Source organism: Bubalus kerabau, chromosome 21, assembly GCF_029407905.1.
Source record: "Bubalus kerabau isolate K-KA32 ecotype Philippines breed swamp buffalo chromosome 21, PCC_UOA_SB_1v2, whole genome shotgun sequence".
NCBI classification, from domain to species: domain Eukaryota; kingdom Metazoa; phylum Chordata; class Mammalia; order Artiodactyla; family Bovidae; genus Bubalus; species Bubalus kerabau.
This window is the reverse complement of record NC_073644.1, coordinates 14,868,512-14,888,813: the sequence shown is the minus strand read 5'-3', so window position 1 is coordinate 14,888,813 and position 20,302 is coordinate 14,868,512. Positions and strand designations below refer to the sequence as shown.

General features: G+C 37.3%; 1 pseudogene; it reads right to left on the bottom strand.

Annotated features, from left to right (window-relative positions):
- Positions 1–17,390, bottom strand: part of LOC129635731 (craniofacial development protein 2-like) — a 67,823-nt pseudogene extending 50,433 nt beyond the window's left edge.
- Between the last annotated feature and the right edge of the window lie 2,912 nt (positions 17,391–20,302).

Sequence of the window (20,302 nt, the reverse complement as noted above, 5' to 3'; positions counted from 1 at the left end):
CCAAACCTATAAATCCCATAAAAGCTACCCTTAATCTGTCCCTCTTTTAGTATGCTTTTAAAAAAAGACCAATAGCTTTCAGTGAAATATGATATGGACTGAAGCAGGGAGCTCTGCACAATTTTTAGGATTTGGCTTTGCAAAATCTATTCATTTTTTCTCAGGAGCGGGAAGGACATACAATGAGTCAAATTCATCCAGTGCATAAACAATTCCTAGAATGCAACCTTTTTCTGGGAAGTAGACTGATACTGCTGTATCTCCAATATACTTTAATATAATATTGTCAAATAGCTATTTTTATCCTATTGTCAAGATCATTAATAGAAAAAGTACCTATATTATTGATGCTATAATTTAAAAGTATTTTAATATGTAACTTTTAAATTTTATTTAAAAATAAAAATAGTACTGAAATATTACTAAAATTTTGCACACGGGATCTTTATTGGGGTGCACAGACTCTCTAGTTGTGGTGCACAGGCTCAGTTGCTCCACAACAAGTGAGACTTTATTTCCCTGACTGGGGATTCAAACTCGTGACCCTGCATTTCAAGGCAGACTCTCAATCACCAGGCCACTAGGGAAGTCCCCAAATTTTCGCATTTTGCATGTTAGAATTGCTCAAAGTATAGAAAAACTTTCCATCATCTCATAGCTGAATTGCTAAACTTTATAACTTAGTAATTTCAATCATTACAAGATTGAAATAGACTCTAAGGTCTCAAAAGAGTCAGACACAACCGAGTGACTGAACAACAGCAAAGCATTTCACACAACTCTCTTTTCTAGAACAAAAAGTGAACTCTAAGACCATCAAGTGGCTTTCTCTAGTATATTCATTTTGAAAGAATTTTTGGCAAATTCAGAACTGGAATCCAGTACCCTGACTGTATTATACTGAAGTAGGCTTCAGTTGTTTCAGTGGGTATAATTGCTCTTCTTTGGCATATATTAAATTCTTATTTTCCATATTTTTTTAGAAGCAACACACATTGTATATGAAGGGAATCATTATGTTTTATTTTTGTGAATGTCCTTGTTTACTTGTGCCGATTTCGATATTCCCATATCTGAAACAAGATTTTTTCCAGAGTGCATATGTATACCTGTGGCGGATTCATTTTGATATTTGGCAAAACTAATACAATTATGTAAAGTTTAAAAATAAAATAAAATAAAAAAAATAACATGAAAAGCATGGTGAGTTTTTTCTTGACTGGTTTTCATACATGATTAGAGTATCTTTTCAAAATTCTGGAACTACACTTGAATCCTGTCAGAAATAAATGAACAGCCTCAATGAATACTTTAGTCTCCTTTGAGCTCTTTGAATTAGATTATCCCTCTCTGCAACTTTCAGTTCAAATGGAAAAAGCCACAGGAGATGCAACTAGATTGTTAATAGTAGAAGTGGTCTGATTCAGGTACAATTGTACAAACATTCCTCACATTATAGTTTTCAAATTGACTTTGCAAGATATATGGTAATTTTTCTAGCTATGTGTGTGGGCAAGGCTGTAATTAATACCAATAAAGGGAATCATTCATTTAAAGTCAGTCTTTCAGAATGGACAATTCTTTATTTATGACTTTGATTGCATAATGGAATATAAATTGGATTCAATAGTGTAAAGTGGAATTATTCTGCAGTAGTTTTGTTTGTGTTTCTTTTCTGTTCACATATAATAATAAAGAAATTTTTCATTTGAAACGTTGACTGTGGTATATACAGAATATCAAATAATTTAGGTGAATATTTCACTAGAGAAGTAAAACAATGCTACTCCTTTATTTATCATCTGAAGCATAATTATTGACTCACTTTACAAAGTCTGACAATATCAGAAACTTCTGACTGTTTCAACATACAAACTGGTACTGATAACTAGAATGTTTTCCAAAGCTGTATTTAAACTATTAAAAGTGGGAAATTGTGAAACAATTTTGAAGTCCACATAGTTATCTTTCTTTATCAATTTATATATATAACATATATATTTTTTCTCTATTGATTGTTTCTTTGTAGAGTTTACATCACATAAGGCCATAAATTAAATAACATGTTATGATAGCCTCTGAATAAATGAACAACCTTTTTTCTTTGTATATATATTTTGTTTGATTTTAAGGATTGCGTGTATGTGTATGTGCGTGTGCATGAAAGAGGGAGAGAGGATTTTCATAGACACCTACACCAGTTTGGATAAATAGACTGTAAAAGATACAAAAATGATTCTGATACACTATTTATTATAATTTACAGCTAATTGCAGAGACATTACTTTGCCAACAAAGGTCTGTCTAGTCAAGGCTATGGTTTTTCCAGTGGTCATGTATGGATGTGAGAGTTGGACTGTGAAGAAAGCTGAGAGCCGAAGAATTGATGCTTTTGAACTGTGGTGTTGGAGAAGACTCTTGAGAGTCCCTTGGACTGCAAGGAGATCCAGCCAGTCCATTCTGAAGGAGATCAGCCCTGGGATTTCTTTGGAATGACTGAAGCTAAAACTGAAACTCCAGTACTTTGGCCACCTCATGCAAAGAGTTGATTCATTGGAAAAGACCCTGATGCTGGGAGGGATTGGGGGCAGGAGGAGAAGGGGACGACAGAGGATGAGATGGCTGGATGGCATCACTGACTCGATGGACATGAGTCTGAGTGAACCCCGGGAGCTGGTGATGGACAGGGAGGCCTGGCGTGCTACCATTCATGGGGTCGCAAAGAGTCGGACACGACTGAGCAACTGAACTGAATTGAACTGAACTGACAGCTAATTTTACCTATTTGATATGTTTTTGTGATGGTATAATGAAAGCGGGGGCTGTGGAATAGATTGAGTAACATAGTCATGTCGACTCTTTGCAACCCTTTGGACTGTAGCCCATCAGTTTCTTCTGCCCATGGTATTTTTCAGAAAAGAATACTGGAGTAGGTTGCCATTTTCTCTTCCAGGGGATCTTCCTGATCCAGGGATCCAACCTGCATCTCCTGCATTGCAGGCAAATTCTTTACCTGCTGAGGCATTAGGGAATCCCATTAAAGAAGCAATTTCCTTTGTTCAAACACTTACAGGAGGAACTAAAATTGCAAGAATCATAGAGTACCTACTATGTTCCAATCTCCTTACCAGATATTGGGCATATATTACATCATTTAACCTTTCCAACTATATTAAGGTGGCTTTATTTCCACTCTTTAAGGAGAAGGAACTGAGAATTAGATAAATAGACCAACTAACTTACTTTGTGATGCCAAAATGAGTGATGAAACATAGGATCCAAGGCCATGCCTGTTTGACTAATGGATCAACTGTCATTCCACTTTATTTAACTGATTGTATGTTCTGACACTTAATAGTTCAGTGTGGGGAAGCTATTTCCTTCTACTTTAAAAAAAAATTGTTCTCTGTGTTGTAATGATTGCTTCATTTCTGTCAACACCATAAAAGTTCTTAAAACCTGAAACATTAACAAGATTAGGTACACTTTTTTGGTTTGGTGAGCAAAAGGATTAGATATGTAATCCAAGTGAGTTCCAAAATGTATGTGAAGGGAGATAGAGAAAAACAAGAAGAGTAACCCAATGCGAATAGGGAAAAAACAACTTTCAAGGCAAAAAGAAGAGTGAAACAACAATGTTTATTTACACATTGCTCTTGTAGAAGGGTCTGGAAGCATGGGACTGCGTACTACTCTCCTCCATCCATACAGATGCTTTTTTTCTGAGAGAACTCTGCAAATCTGAGTGCTCTGGGTCAGGTTATATCAACTGTGCAGACCTCCTTGTTTGAACTGGACAAATGTAAAGAGATTTGACTTTTGAGCACAGACAATGAAAAAAGAAAGATCCTATTAAATCCTGTACAACAGTGCAAAACTCAGGGCTTTATTAAAGTTTCCTTACTCAAGGAACTATGTAATACTTCCACAGGGAAACAAAATATCAGACAAAATCACACAAAAGAAAAGCTGTCATTATCAAAAGAGACTTTAATTTAAAGTATATTAATAAATGCACCATGAACTCCCAAGACAGAAAATGTACCAGGCAGCCACCCGAAGGCTGTTCTTTTCATACTTTAGACTCCTGCACCACTTTTCAAGTGCTTGTGAAATTTTCATTGTTGATGACAGTTATTGCTCACCTTCCTAAAACTGGTCTTTAAAATGACTTTGTGCTTTAATGCAGACGGAAAAATCCTTCATTCCGGTGATCAGTTCCAAAGCCTTAGAAACAGTGCAATCAATCACATATAGTGCCTGATTAATGTGTCAGGCGATAAGCGTAGCTATAGCTGTTTCAAGGCCACTGACGGAATCTGCAACCCGACTCGCCTGTGGCTCTGGGTAAATCAAGGGTCAGCAAAAGTGTCCACTTCTGCACCGATTATTTGAAACAGAATATCAGGTTAGGAAGATTGAATATTGATTTGGCAAGCACTTTTAAGTTATTAATGATTTCTATAATTCTGATAATGAAATTTTATTCAATGACAGCCTTTTAGCTGTATGCCTTACTTTTCTCAAATTACCTTTATCATGATAAACTGACAACTTCCATAAAATCTACAGATTCCTTGAAAAACAGCCCAAATTATCAGATACTCTAGTAATCTTTTAAAAAATATTTTTTAAATTTTATATATATATATATATATGTATACATATACTTCTTAAGGCACAAAACATGATGACGTGATATACATATATATAGTGAAGTGACTTCTACAGTCAAGCTAACAGGTCATCTGAGATTGTTAGCATTTCTTTTTGCGAGGAGTGCATCTGAAACCTACCCTCTCCGCAGATCTCCAGTCTTCAGTACAGAATTATGAACTACACTTGTCATGCTCATCCTACAGAACTTCAGGTTTGACCAACAGCCCCCAATTCTGTCCTGTTCATCCCCCAACTCCTGCAACCCCAGCTCCTGATAACACCTTTCTGCTCTCTGTCTATGAGTTGTTTTTTTTTTTAAAGGTTTCACATATAAATGAGATTATCTTCTTCTATCTGGCTAATTTCACTTAGCAAAATGTCCTCTATGTTCATCCATATTGTTGTAAATGGTGGGATTTTCTCATTTCTCAAGGCTGAATAATATGTAGCATTGCTCTCTCTTTCTTCTTCATTCATCTGTGGGAGGACACAGGTTATTTCTGTATCTTTATATTTTGGTTATTGTGAATAATATGGCAGTTGAACATGGGAGTACAGATATTGCTTCAAGGTGACTAATTTCATGATTGTTGAAGAGTTTTTTTACAGAGCATTTCTAAGAAGAACATTGTATTTGATTCTGACAGCTTACTACACTGAATTCTGTGACATTTCTTATGAACAATGTCAAGGAAAAAAAAACTTACATTGTCATGGGTTTAAAACCAAATTAAGCCAAGACTAGGAACAAACAAAACTCAAAAGAAAAAGCAACAACAAAAAATACATGTGAAAGCAACATATAAGTTTGAAAAATCTAAATAACAGAAATATCAAGACTATTTATTACTTGAATCATCCACTAAATTTTTCATCATTTTTATAGACTTTAAATCACATAATATACACAATCATTTATTTTTATTGCTCGATTTTTTTCTGTCTTTAACTTATCTTTTATTTCATTTCACTAAAAATGCTTATTTTATACCTGGTATGCAATAGGCACTCCGAAATATTACATGTTAGCTTCCAAGGCCAATGACCAAATATTAGATTTTGTGCATATAGAATTTCCTGTAGAGAGATCAGTTAGAACTCAATATTGCAGACATATTTTGACAACAAAAGAATCTAATCATTAAGCACTGACAACCCCTATTGTTATTCTAAATCCAGGTGAATCAATAAGAAGTTTTACATCGTGCTTAGAGAAAGAGCAATAACCTTTGAATCAGTCCTGCACATGAAGCAGTAATTAGGTGCTCACTTTTGGAGAGGTCGAACCATCACCGATTGTACAAATGCCTGCCTCTGAGGCTGTATTCATTAATGTAGTAATGAGCTGTTGAAACAGCAATGCAGAGCAAATCTGCAATGCAGGGAGACTAATTGGCTTGGGATACTTTCTGCTACCCTGCTGTTAGAGAGACAGACACTTCTTTATACTCAGTGGACATTTTGAATTCCATTATTGTTGAAACACGATGCTGTGTTCACAGGTCTCAGATTCATGAATTTCTGAAACCTTAAATTGCGGATCTCTGAATGTTTTCCAGAAATTTAACCAAACTGCCCCATGAAGCTTCCTTAGTGTTTTCCGGGGACATCTTTTTGCTGAACAAAACAGGGTTATGCATCTCATATTTACAGAAGGCCCTGTGCACAGAACGATCTCATCTGTTTGTCCTCGACTGTAAAACTGATTGACAAAGCCTACCTTGGCTCTGTTACACTGTATGGCTGGAGGTCATTACAGCAACGCTGACAACCCTCTTGTAAATCTAAGCCATCTACTGAGAGCTTGGTCTTTCCAGGTGGCGATTGTAATAAAGAACCCACTTGCCAATCAGAAGATGCAAGAGATGGGGGTTCGATCCCTGAGTGGGAAAGATCCCCTGGAGAGGGCATGGTAACCCACTCCAGGGATCTTGCCTAGAGAATCCCATTAGCAGAGGAACCTAGCAGGCTATTGCCATGGGGTTGCAAGAGTTGGATATGACTAAGCAACTAAACAACAACAGCACTCTTTAATTATTTCATTAAAATTCTATTAAAAGATGAATAGCATGCCTAAATTATCCACTTTTGCCGTTATCTTTAAATAGAGTTAGTTATCACAACGCTACTGAAGTGATTTGGCATGCTCACATGCAGTGAGAGTTCAAAGAAAAAAGTCAATGACATTTCTGCATCATTCACAGATAAAAGAAGACACCTTAAAGAAGACACAACTCTGATGATGGCTGAATGCCAAATCCTTGGCATTATTATTATTATTATGACATCTCTTGACAATAACTGACAGCAGCTTTGTTCCTGTATCCTGTTGAAGTATCTCATCTGGTCACATAAATTCCTTTGGATGCTTACGTTTTAACAATAATTTATTTCCCTGCAGTTGGGCATTTAGAAACCAGTTTGTTAGGAGCTAAATTCTTATATGCAAGGTCTGAAGTCTGTTTCACCTCCTTATAATACATCCTCCCCTTTTGCATCTAGAGCTCCTCGGTGCCAGTTACTTCTCCATCTAAGAATCAGATAATTGCTCCCTATCACTTATCTCCTTTTCTTTCTCCCAGTCCAAAGTGCCTATTTTTTAATCACTTTCTTTCCCTTATTAATGTCTAGATTGATTTCACATTTACTGATCCATAGCTTATGATAAACATTGTGCTGTAGGCTGTAAATCAGTTCCATAGATCATGGTCACAGTACTTGAGAAGCTCATAGCCTTGTTTTCTATGTGCAAGGATGACATAATCCAGTGGTTATTCTCCAGGAGTCTCTAAATTTGCACAGAGGAGGTCATTACCATACATTCTGGTGTAATGGATTAATGCTCTTCTGCACTGCCAAGAAGGATGGCTTCCTGCACAAGGGTTCTAATCTCTATTTTACCCTGATAGCATGGTCTTCCCGGGTTTTTTCAGATTTAATGCCTTTGGCCACCATCCTAGATAGGTCATTACAGCCTGTGTGTAATGGGAATATTGAATGCAACTAAAAATGATTAAATAACAACATTATGTTGCAGGCCACCATTAGACCTTGATGTTGTCTCATCATTAACATGTTTCTTGTCACTTTTCCTTTGCATTCTATAGCAATAACCTGCCAGGGTTTATTTTGCTTATTAATTATGCTATTTGCTGATTTGATCAATGCTGAAACATTTTGAAAATTAGAATAGAAACAAAATTAAATGATTGGAAAACCAACCATAAAATGCTTCCTTTTGAATTTCACTAATTAGAAAACTCTGTAGGTTTTGCCTTCAATTGTGTCCTACAATTCAAAGTCATCTTTATCACAGTATTTTTAACAAATAGCTCTTAGTTGCAAGATTATAAGAGAAGAAAAATTGGGAATGATTTCTATGTAGAATTCATATTCTTGACTATTTTCATCTCTAATCGGTTAAATTCTAATTTGTCAAGTCACTTGTTTTTGTGAAAACATTGGCATTTAAGTTAGATGTTTCTCAATTCTTTTTTCAATTCTTTTACTGTCTATATTGTATAATGTGTTTTTATCTATTAAGTCTCTGATGCTGAGATCCTGTTAATTAAAAATAACTTTTATAAATCAATGGAATGCTTCCTTCATGAAGTAACAATGTATATGTAAGCCACAAGTCAAAAAAAAGCATATTAGTTGGAAAAGATAATGGGAAATTATATTTGGTATTAATCTTATCCTGATTGTGTGTAGGTTTAGTTGCTAAGTTGTGTCTGACTCTTTGTGAACCCATGGACTGCATCATGCATGCTCCTCTGTCCATAGGAGAGGAAAACTTAAGGGAAGTCAGAGGAGAAGGCTGTTATCTCAGGTATATGAATATTACACCTACATTTATCACATTTTAGTAAAAGCATCTCTCTCAGTAAAATATCAATTCATTTTCTTCCACTGATTATACTGTAACTCCTATATTTCACTACTAAAATACACTGATACTGATGTATAGAACAGTCTTATGGACTCCGTGAGAGGGGGAGAGAGTGGGAAGATTTGGGAGAACATGTAAAATATAATGTAAAATATACCGATAGAGGTAATGTCATTAATTTCATCTGTTTATAATTTTATGTTTACATTATTTCATGATAAATAGTCACTATGTTGACAAGTGAGATGTTGAATCAGAGTTTGTGTCTGGGTTTTCTTGAGGTCAACATTAGCACTCAGTGCAATTCCCTTTGCTTCCCTTAAAAGGAAATTATTAGTTATGCTTTACAACTCTCATATTGGACTGTGGTACCTAATCCAACATATCAAGTGGCATTCCAGTTAAACCTCCTTAATCCTGCTTTTATCATATCACCCAAAGCAAGGTTATTGACTGGACTTAATGGGTTAGTACAACATAAGGTCTCTGACTTAATAGGTTAGTAATACACGAGGTCGCTCTTTCTAGTTTCTGAACAGAGATGATTCATATAGAATAACTATAAAACAGAATAGATTCTGTCATATTAATGGGATACCTGTGTAACACACAAAACAGGAAATAATTTTAAACCTTTCCAAGGAGATTTGTGGGATTAGTGATTCTATAAACCAAGAAGACAAAACTCCCCTTTGTCTTGATTGGATTGTATAGGAAATCTCTCTATAGCTTGGGGCCTCTGTATCCTTTCTGAATGACTTATGGAGCTCAAGAAGGTGGGCTGTGATAAGGGGAATGAGGAATAAACAAGAAAAGGCCCAGCAGTACATCCTCTCATGAATATTTTCTTTCAATTGCCACTCTAGGAGTGGGATATTTCTTAAAATAATCTTTCACAGCAGGATTTATTTTAATAGCAAGAGTAGTATACATATATAAATAAATTCCATAGCTATTCATGACATTTAGGAAAACTTCTGACTTCTTAGGTGTTGTCAGTAGTTAAAATATGTAGATCAATATTTTAAATGTCCTGAGCAGTGCTCTAACCAGTTTACCAATATCAAACAGGGAGTGTATGTGATAATTCATTAAGTATAACATATAGTATATAGTTTAGACAGTATTATAATAATGTTAATAATGGTGATGAAAATTATTATGGTGATGAAATTGATGATAATTATAATATTTATTTTTTAAATAAGAAAATAATATTTAAGTCTGATTGTGTTGTTTAAACCTAATTATTTAAATGTCTATACATCACGTATTTTACCATACATGACTGCATGTCCTTACCTGTTCCCAGCTCATGTTTAGCCAAAACTTAACCTAACCTATCCACTTAGATTCATTATGCATCTTGATTCTAATCTTAGAAAACTTTCAAAGCCCTACAGTTCACCGTTAACAAAACAAAACAAATAAACAAAAAAACAGGGGGGAAAAAATCTTCACTTCCCTGGACTTCACAGTTCCCTCTGCCTCTGTCTCCTCTCCCACTTTATGGTAAAATGTCCTAATAATTGTTCATCCTCACCCTCTCAACACCCTTAACATTCTGTCTTACATATAACTTCACTTCAACTTGTGTTTCCACCATGTCACAAATTGCCTGTTGTTCTTTATTTTCTGTTTAAAAAGTCATAGGAGAAGCTTCATCCATTTACCCAATTTCTAGGAGCATTTTATGGGTGCCTCCCTGATAGCTCAGTTGGTAAAGAATCCAATAAGCAAGTCAGGAGATCCCGGTTTGATTCCTGGGTCAGGAAGATCCACTGGAGAAGAGACAGGCTACCCACTCCAGTATTCTTGGGCTTTCCTTGTGGCTCAGCTCGTAAAGAATCTGCCTACAGTGTGGGAGACATGGACTCGATCCCTGGGTTGGGAAGATCCTTGGAGAATGGAAAGGCTCCCCACTGCAATATTCTGGCCTGGAGAATTCCATGGATTGTAAAGTCCATGGGCTCACCAAGAGACAGGACACTACTGAGCAACTTTCACTTTTAGGAGCATTTTATAGTTTATTACTCTCCCCTTAACAGTTTCTTCTTCCTTTTCGCTTGGTGTACAGTCTTCACTTTCGTTCACTGTCTTTTGCCACCCATCTCACTGCTCGCTCTTTCAAAATCTTTGTTACTGTCATTTTACTGCTAAGTTTGAAAAAGTTGTTTCTTAGTAAACAGTCTCGACTCCTCTATCTTACAGATTGATATGTTCATTCAAGTCAGCATCGCAGACCTAACACATCCCAGACAAAACCTTTGAATTTCTTCTAATCTGTTCTTCATCTAGGGTCCTGATCTCAATGAATGACCTCATCATTCATTTGCTTGCTCAATTATAAGACTAAACAGCGTTCTTGACTCCTCTCTTCTCTAGTAACCAATGTCCAATGAATCACAGATCCTACTGGCTCAACTTTAAAAGTATTTTCTGCATATGACTACCTCACATTTATTCTACCACCTCTGCACTGGCTGAATCCACAAATATATCCTTACTAGGCAAACAGTTTTTCTTTGCAATTCCCTATTTTTTCTATTTCCAAACTTATTCTACAATTAGTCTCCTACGCATAAGGTAGCTAGTGTGACCTTGTAAAAATTATTTATAAAAAGTAATATTTTAAAATATTAAATATTTTTTCACTGCTGTTATCAAAGTTCTCTAAATATCCTTTTAATAAAAAGTAAAAATAAGATTCTTATCATGGTCTCAAAACCTTATGAGATGTGACCTCTGGTTGCCTCACCAAGAACATTTCTATATTTCATGTCTTCCTGCTTCAGTCAGTGCCCTTACTGCTCTTATTTGAATATGATGAGTTCCTGTTACAGCCCAGGCACCTCCTTGATAATGCTTTTTCATAAGTACTTTCATGACTTCCTCTTATATTCCTTTTATTCTATTTTGCTCATGAATTGTAACTTGAGAAGGGACTTTCTTCACCACCCTCTCTAAAAGCACACACGTCTAACTCTGTATCTCCTTAGTCTTCTGAATTTTTTTTCACTGCATTACTATTATCTCATATTATGTTGTTCACTTTATTTTGCTCTATTTTTCATTCTCATAAGAATATAAACTCCACTGCAAGAGTGATTGTTTCTGTTTTATTCTAGGCTGCATGTCCAGACTCTAACAGAGAGTCTGGCACACAGTGAGTACTCAGTGGATATTTGCTGTGTAATTTTTTATATAAAATTTTAAATGATGTAAATAATAAAATTTATTATAAAAATAATAAATAATAGTTACAAACAAAATTAGCTTTGTTGTTAAACCCATCATCACCTTCTACCCCCCTTTACTACCTAGGTTTTCCTTATTTCACTTTGATCAGATCTGACTTAATTCCCAACTCTAGTCTTCTTGCTATCCTGCCAGCATCAATGGCACCCCTTCTAGAAAGATTTGCCTTCCTCAGAAGGCTCACTTTGAGACAAAATCTCACTTCTGTAGGGCTTCCTAGGTAGAGCTAGTGGTAGAAAACCTGCCTGCTAATGCAGGAGACCTAAGAGATGTGGCTTTGATCCCTGGGGCAGGAACATCCCCTGAAAAAGGGCATGGCAACCCACTCCTACATTCTTGCCTGGAGATCCCCATGGACAGAGGAACCTGGCAGGATACAGTCCAAAGAGTCACAAAGAGTCAGACAGGACTGAAATAACTTAGCCAGAGCCCCCATGCTCTCGCTTCTGAAATCTGGCCTCCACTGGACACGTGAGGCATTAGTTTCTATTCTGTAATTAAGCTGTAATATTACCTCTCAATACTATTATAATAATTAAATGAAACAAGGCACATGCAAGTACTCTGTAAACTAAAAAAGCCCTAGGAGATATTATTTATATTTATTATTTAATTAGTTATATGCTTTATTATTTTCTATCAGCAGCCACAAACAAATGCCTTTAGTGAGATAAGCCTGCATAGCAAAAATCTAAATCTTTGTTTTAATGATGACCATTAAGTAAGATATATGTTATTGAAGCACTTTGCATAGTGTTTTGAATAGCTAGTTCCTTTTCATACCCTTTATGCTTCATACTTGTTCTACTTTCTCATCTTCTTGATAATTATTGTGCAATAGGAGCTAGACATAATTCTGAACTTTTTTCCCATTGGAATTTTGTAGAATTGATGCTCATCAATTCATTTTTTATCGAACTTCCACCATAAGTTTACCTGATTTGACAATCTACATAAGTGTAACTATACTTTATTCTACCTTTTTTAGAAATGCATTTTCCCCTCAAAAATATTTTCCTTTGGCAGTTTTTAATTTCCCTTAATAAAATAGTAATAATTATCCAGCATCTGTAATCTCTGCTACTATTTGACCATGTCTATAACTATAATGGTTTCTATTATAGGAACAGGCTTAGCATTATAAATGCTACATAATTTCTCATATCAAGCTTTACACATTTATTTCACTACTTTAATAAGTCATGCCTACCACCAATGACAGTAGTACTAAATCAAATACAAAGATTTTTTGGTGTGCTGTGATATTTTACTTTAATATTTTATAATGAAACATATTCAGTAATTTAAGCTCATTTTCCATTATTGCCAAAAGCAGATTTTTTTTATTCACTTACCACTGTCTCAAGTATTCTGTTTGCAAATGTCAATTTTAGGTAAAAGTTAGCAAATAATTCCTGTTCCATGAAAACCAATAGACCAAATAAAAAGGGCATGTTCATAACCCAGTTGCCATAAAAACACAATAAAATAAATTAGATCAGAAGATGGTATATGAAAAAGTGTTTTGATTTAAAAGTCTAGAGACTAGAGTCCTTATTCTAACTTTATTTTTAATTGTAAGTATGATATTGGGAAGCTCATTCAGCGATCAGATATTTCCACAGTGGGATATTTAATCATTGAGTCAGATAATTCAGTTTTAAATCTGAACTCTAGAGCTTGTTATCTTAGTTATTTTCTTCAGTCTCTGTATTATCATCTGTAAAATGGGAAGAGTGTGGCCTATCTTATTCACACTATGAACAAAAATGAATTCAAAATGTATTCAAGACCTAAATGTAAATCCTGAAGCCATAAAACTCCTAGAAGAAAACATAGGCAGAGCAGTCACTGACATAAATCATAGCAATATTTTTTGGTTTGATCTCACTCCTAAGGCAAGTAAATAAATAAAGTAAAAATAAGCAAATGGGATTGAATTAAATTCAAATGCTTTTACACAGCAAAGGAAACCACTGACAAAATGAAAGGACAATTTACTGAATGAGAGAAAATATTTGCAAATAATATGACTGATAAGGATTAATGTCAAGAATATATAAACAGTTCATACAACTAAATATCTATAAAACAATCTGGTTAAAAACTAGGAAGAAGACCTGAATAAAATTTTTTCCAAAGAAGACATACAGATGACTAAGAGCTACATGAAAAAATGCTCCTTGCTAATCATTAGAGAAATGCAAATCAAAACCACAATGAAATATCAATTCACATTTGACAGAAGAGCTATTGTCAAAAAGTTTTAAAATGATAAATCTTGGTGAAGATGTGAAGAAAAAGAAATCTTTTCTTGTACAGTGTTGGTGGCAGTGTTAATTGGTGTAGTCACAATGGAAAACATTATGGAAGTTCCTCAAGAAACTAAAAATAGAATTACTATAGTGAGTGAAGTGAATGAGCATAGCTGTCGTGTCCGACTCTTTGCAACCCCATGGACTATACAGTCCATAGAATTCTCCAGGCCAGAATACTGGAGTGGTTAGCCTTTCCCTTCTCCAAGGGATCCTCCAACCCAGAGATCGAACTCAGGTCTACCACATTGCAGGTGGATTCTCTACCAGCTGAGCCACAGGAAAGCCCATGAATACTGGAGTGGGTTGGCGATCCCTTCTACAGCGGACCTTCTTGACCCAGGATTTGAACCAGGGTCTCCTGACTTGCAGGTGGTTTCTTTACCAACTGAGCTATCAGTTCAGTTCAGTTCAGAATAGTCGCTCAGTCGTGTCTGACTTTATGACCCCAAGAACTGCAGCACACCAGGTTTCCCTGTCCATCACCAACTCTGGGAGCTTACTCAAGCTCATGTCCAACAAGTCGGTAATCTCATCGACTGTCTTCCCTTCCCCAACCATCTCATCTTTGTCATTCCCGTCTCCTCCTGCCTTCGATCTATCCCATAATCAGGGTCTTTTCCAATGAGTCAGGTCTTTGCATCAGGTGGCCAAAGTATTAGAGTTTCGGATTCGGCATCGGTCCTTCCAATGAATATTCAGGACTGATTTCATTTAGGATGGACTGGTTGGATCTCCTTGCAGTCCAAGGGACTCTGAAGATTCTTCTCCAACACCACAGTTCAAAAGCATCAATTCTTTGGCACTCAGCTCCCTTTATAGTCCAATACTCACATTCATACATGACTACTGGAAAAACCATAGCCTTGACTAGATGGACTTTTGTTGGCAAAGTAATGTCTCTGCTTTTTAATATGCTGTTTAGTTAGGTCAAAATTTTTCATCCAAGGAGCAAGTGTCTTTTAATTTCATGGCTGCAGTCACTATCTGCAGTGATTTTGGAGCCCCCCAAAATAAAGTCTCTGACTGTTTCCATTATTTTCCCATCTATTTGCCATAAAATGATGGGACTGGATGCCATGAAATTAGTTTTCTGAATGTTGAGTTTTAAGCCAACTTTTTCACTCTCCTCTTTCACTTTTATCAAGAGGCTCTTTAGTTCTTCTTCACTTTCTGCCATAAGGGTGGTGTCATCTGCATATCTGGGGTTATTGATATTTCTCCCATAAATCTCGATTCCAGCTTGTGTTTCATTCACCCTGACATTTTGCATAATGTACTCTTCATATAGTTAAATAAGCAGGGTGACAATATGAAGCCTTGACATACTGCTTTTCCAAATTTGGAACCAGTCTGTTGTTCCACGTCCAGTTCTAACTGTTGCTTCTTGACCTGGATACAGACTTCTCAGGAGGCAGGTCACGTGGTCTGGTCCCATCTCTTTAAGAATTTTCCATTGTTTGTTGTGATCCACACAGTCAAAGGCTTTGGCAGAGTCAGTAAAGCAGAAGTAAATGTTTTTCTGGAACTCTCTTGCTTTTTCGATGATCCAACAGATGTTTCCAATTTGATCTGCCTTTTCTAAATCCAGCTTGAACATCTGGAAGTTCACAATTCACTTACTGTTGAAGCCTGACTTGGAGAATTTTGAGCATTACTTTGCTAGTGTGGGAGATGGGTGCAATAATGTTGTAGTTTGCACATTCTTTGGCATTGCCCCTCTGTGGGACTGGAATGAAAACTGACCGCTTTCAGTCCCATGGTCACTGCTAAATTTTCCAAATTTGCTGACATATTGAGTGCAGTACTTTCACAGCATCATCTTTTAGGACTTGAAATAGCTCAACCAGAATTCACCATCCCCTCTAGCTTTGTTCATAGTGATGCTTCCTAAGGCCCACTTGACTGCATTGCAAGATGTCTGGCTCTAGGTGAGTGATCACACCATTGTGGTTATCTGGGTCATGAGTTCTTTTTTGTATAGTTCTTCTGTGTATTCTTGCCACCTCTTCTTAATATCTTCTGCTTCTGTTATATCCATACCATTTCTGTCCTTTATTGTGCCCATCTTTGCATGAAATTGTCTCTTGGTATCTCTAATTTTCTTGAAGAGATCTCTGGTCTTTCCCATTCTACTGTTTCCGCTATTTCTTTGCATTGGTCACTGAGGAAGGCTTTCTTTTCACTCCTTGCTATTCTTTAGAACTCTGCATTCAAACCCGTATATATTTCCTTTTCTCCTTTTTTTTCGCTTCCATTCTTTTCACAGCTATTTGTAAGGCCTCGTCAGACAACCGTTTTGCCTTTTTGCATTTCTTTTTCTTGGGGATGGTCTTGATCACTGCCTCCTGTACAATGTAAAAAAATCTCCATCCATAGGTTTGCAGGGCCCTGTCTATTAGATCTAATCCCTTGAATTTATTTGTCACTTCCACTGTGTAGTCATAAGGGGTTTGATTTAGGTCATACCAAATGGTCTAATGGTTTTCCCTACTTTCTTCAATTTAAGTCTGAATTTGGCAATAAGGAGTTCATGATCTGAGCCACAGTCAGCTCTTGGTTTTGTTTTTGCTGACTGTATAAAGCTTCTCCTTCTTTGACTGTAAATAATATAATCAATCTGATTTTGATATTGACCATCTGTTGATGTCCATGTGTAGAGTTTTCTCTTGTGTTGTTGGAAGAGGATGTGTGCTATGACCAGTGCATTCTCTTGGCAAAACTCTGTTAGCCTCTGACCTACTTTGTTTTGTATTCCAAGGCCAGATTTTCCTGTTACTCCAGGTATCTCTTGACTTCCTACTTTTGCATTCAAGTCCCCTATAATGAAAAGGACATCTTTTGGGGTGTTAGTTCTGGAAGGTCTTATAGGTCTTCATAGAAGCATTCAACTTCACCTTCTGGTCATGGCATAAACTTGGATTACTGTGATATTGAATGGATTGCCTTGTAAATGAACAGAGGTCATTCTGTCATTTTTGAGATTGCACCCAAGCACTATATTTCAAACTCTTTTGTTGACATTCTAGTCCATTTAATTCATTGATTCCTAAAATGTTGATGTTCACTCTTGCCATCTCCTGTTTGACCACTTCCAATTTGCCCTGATTCATGGACCTGACATTCCAGGTTCCTATGCAATATTGCTCTTTACAGCATCGGACCTTGCTTTTATCACCAGTCACATCCACAGCTGGGTATTGTTTCTGCTTTGGCTCCATCCTTTCATTCTTTCTGGAGTTATTTCTCCACTGATCTCCAGTAGCATATTGGGCACCTACCCACCTGGGGAGTTCCTCTTTCATTGTCCTATCATTTTCCTTTTCGTACTGTTCATGGGGTTCTCAAGGCAAGAATACCAAAGTGGTTTACCATTCCCTTCTCTGAAAGTGAAAGTGAAGTCACTCAGTCATGTGCAACTTTTTGTGACCTCATGGACTGTAGCCTACCAGGCTCCTCCATCCATGGAATTTTCTAGGCAAGAGTAGTGGAATGGGCTGCCATTTCTTTCTCCTTCTCTAGTGGACCACATTTTGTCAGAACTCTCCACCATGACCTGTCCATCTTGGGTGGCCCTACACGGCATGGCTCATAGTTTCATTGAGTTAGACAAGGCTGTGGTCCATGTGATCAGTTTGATTAGTTTTCTGCAAGTGTGGTTTTCATTCTGTTGGCCCTCTGATGGATAAGGGTAAGAAGCTTATGGAAGCTCCATGATGGGAGAGACTGAGGGAAAACCTGGGTCTTGTTCTGATGGGTAGGGCCATGCTCAGTATATCTTAAATCCAATTTTCTGTTGATGAGTGGGACTGTGTTCCCTCCCTGTTGTTTGACTTGAAACAAACTATGGTGGAGGTTGAAGATAATGGTGACCTCCTTCAAAAGGTCCCATGCATGCACTGCTGCACTGAGTGCCCCCAGCCCTGCAGCAGGCTACCGCTGACCCACACCTCAGCCGGAGACTCTTAGACACTCACAGGCAAGTCCGGGTCAGTCTCTTATGGGGTCAATGCTCCTTTCTCCTGGGTCCTAGTGTGCACAAGGTTTTATTTGTTCCCTCCTGAGGGATGTTTCCCCAGTCTGTTTCCCCAGTCCTGTGTTAAGTTCTGGCAGCACTATGGTGGGGTTAATGGTGAACTCCTCCAAGAGGGCTTATGCCACACCCAGGACTGCTGCACCCAGAGCCCCTGCCACTGCGGCAGGCCACTGCTGACCCATACCTCCACAGGAGACACTGTGTTTGAGTAAACACAGTTTGGGCTCAGCCTCTGTGGGGTCTCCAGGTCCTGGTTTGAACAAGGTATGTTTGAGCCCTCCAAGTATCTCTTCTAAGTGCTATTTTGCCCCTCCTGCTTTCTTGCTGGGGCTACTCCTTTGCCCTTGGACATGGTGTATCTTATTTTGGTGGAATGCAACATTCTCCTATCGATGGTTGTTCAGCAGGGAGTTGTAATTTTGGAGTTCTCGCAGGAGAAGATGAGCACACATCCTTCTACTCTGCCATCTTCCTCCACCACACTCATAAAGTGTTGGTTTTTTTTTTTTTTTTGCATAAGCCTGCGATCCTTCATCCCTCAGTAACCTTATATTCTCAACCACACACCTCTGTGAGGCTTAAGCCAGGCACTGGGCTCTGAGGATGGCAGGGAGAAGGAGTCGAGGCCCATGAGGGATAGCTAGGTTGGATCAATACTGAGCTATCAGGGAAGCCCAAATCATGATACAGCAATTCTACTCTTGGTTATATTAATATATCCAACAAATGAAAATACTGATTAAAACAGATACCAGAACCCCAATGTTCATAGCAGCATTATTTACAATAGTTATGATATGGAAAAACTCAATTGTCCACCAATCTATATAATATTTACAATGGAATACTAGTTACTTGAGGCTTCCCGGGTGGTTCAGTGGTAAAGAATCTGACTGCCAATGCAGGAGACACAGGTTTCATCCCTGGGCTAGAAAGATGGCTTGGAGAAGGATATGGCAACCCACTGCAGTATTCTTGCCTGGGAAATCCCATGGACAGAAGACCTTGGCATGCTACAGTGCATGGGGTTACAAACCGGTGGACACAACTGAACAACTGAGCATGTACACACATACTAATTACTCTATTTGCGGTCGTGTGGAAGGACTTAGAGTGTATCATGCTGAGTGAGGTAAGTCAGAGAAAGGAAGACAAATATTGTATGTTATCCCTATGTGGACTCAAAAAAAAAAAAAGTAAAACAGTTGAATGTGTATGTCAAAACAGAAAAAGACTCACACATGTATTGATTAGAAAACAAACTAGTGGTTACCAGAGGGGAGAAGGATTTGGGGAGGGAAAAATAGGAATATGTGATTAAGGGATCCAAACTAGTATATGCATAAAATAAACAACAAGTATACATTGTACAGAACAGGGAATATAAAGGTTATTTTTTAATATCTTTAATTGGAGTATGAACTATAAAATATGGAATCACTGTTATTAATATATACAGGAAATTAATATATCTGTTTAGTCAAGGCTATGGTTTTTCCAGTGGTTATGTATGGATGAGAAAGTTGGACTGTGAAGAAAGCTGAGCGCTGAAGAATTGATGCTTTTGAACTGTGGTGTTGGAGAAGACTCTTGAGAGTCCCTTGGACTGCAAGGAGATCCAACCAGTCCATTCTAAAGGAGATCAGCCCTGGGATTTCTTTGGAAGGAATGATGCTAAAGCTGAAGCTCCAATACTTCGGCCACCTCATGAGAAGAGTTGACTCGTTGGAAAACACTCTGATGCTGGGAGGGATTGGGGGCAGGAGGAGAAAGGGACGATAGAGGATGAGATAGCTGGATGGCATCACTGACTTGATGGACATGAGTTTGAGTGAACTCCAGGAGATGGTGATGGACAGGGAGGCCTGGCATGCCTTTCTCTGGGGTCGCAAAGAGTCAGACATGACTGAGCGACTGAACTGAACGGAACTGAACTGACTATATTATCAACTATATATACTTAAATTTTTAAAAAGTGAAAGAAAACAAAATTGCTAGTAAGTTGATGAGAGAAGAGTTGTCAATTTTATTATACAATGAAAAGTATCATTTAATGGCAGAGGTAGGCTCAGGATCTCATTGAAGCTCTTTTTCTACAAGGAAAGTTCTCTGGATTTTGCTTCAGTTCTTTAACTGGATGCA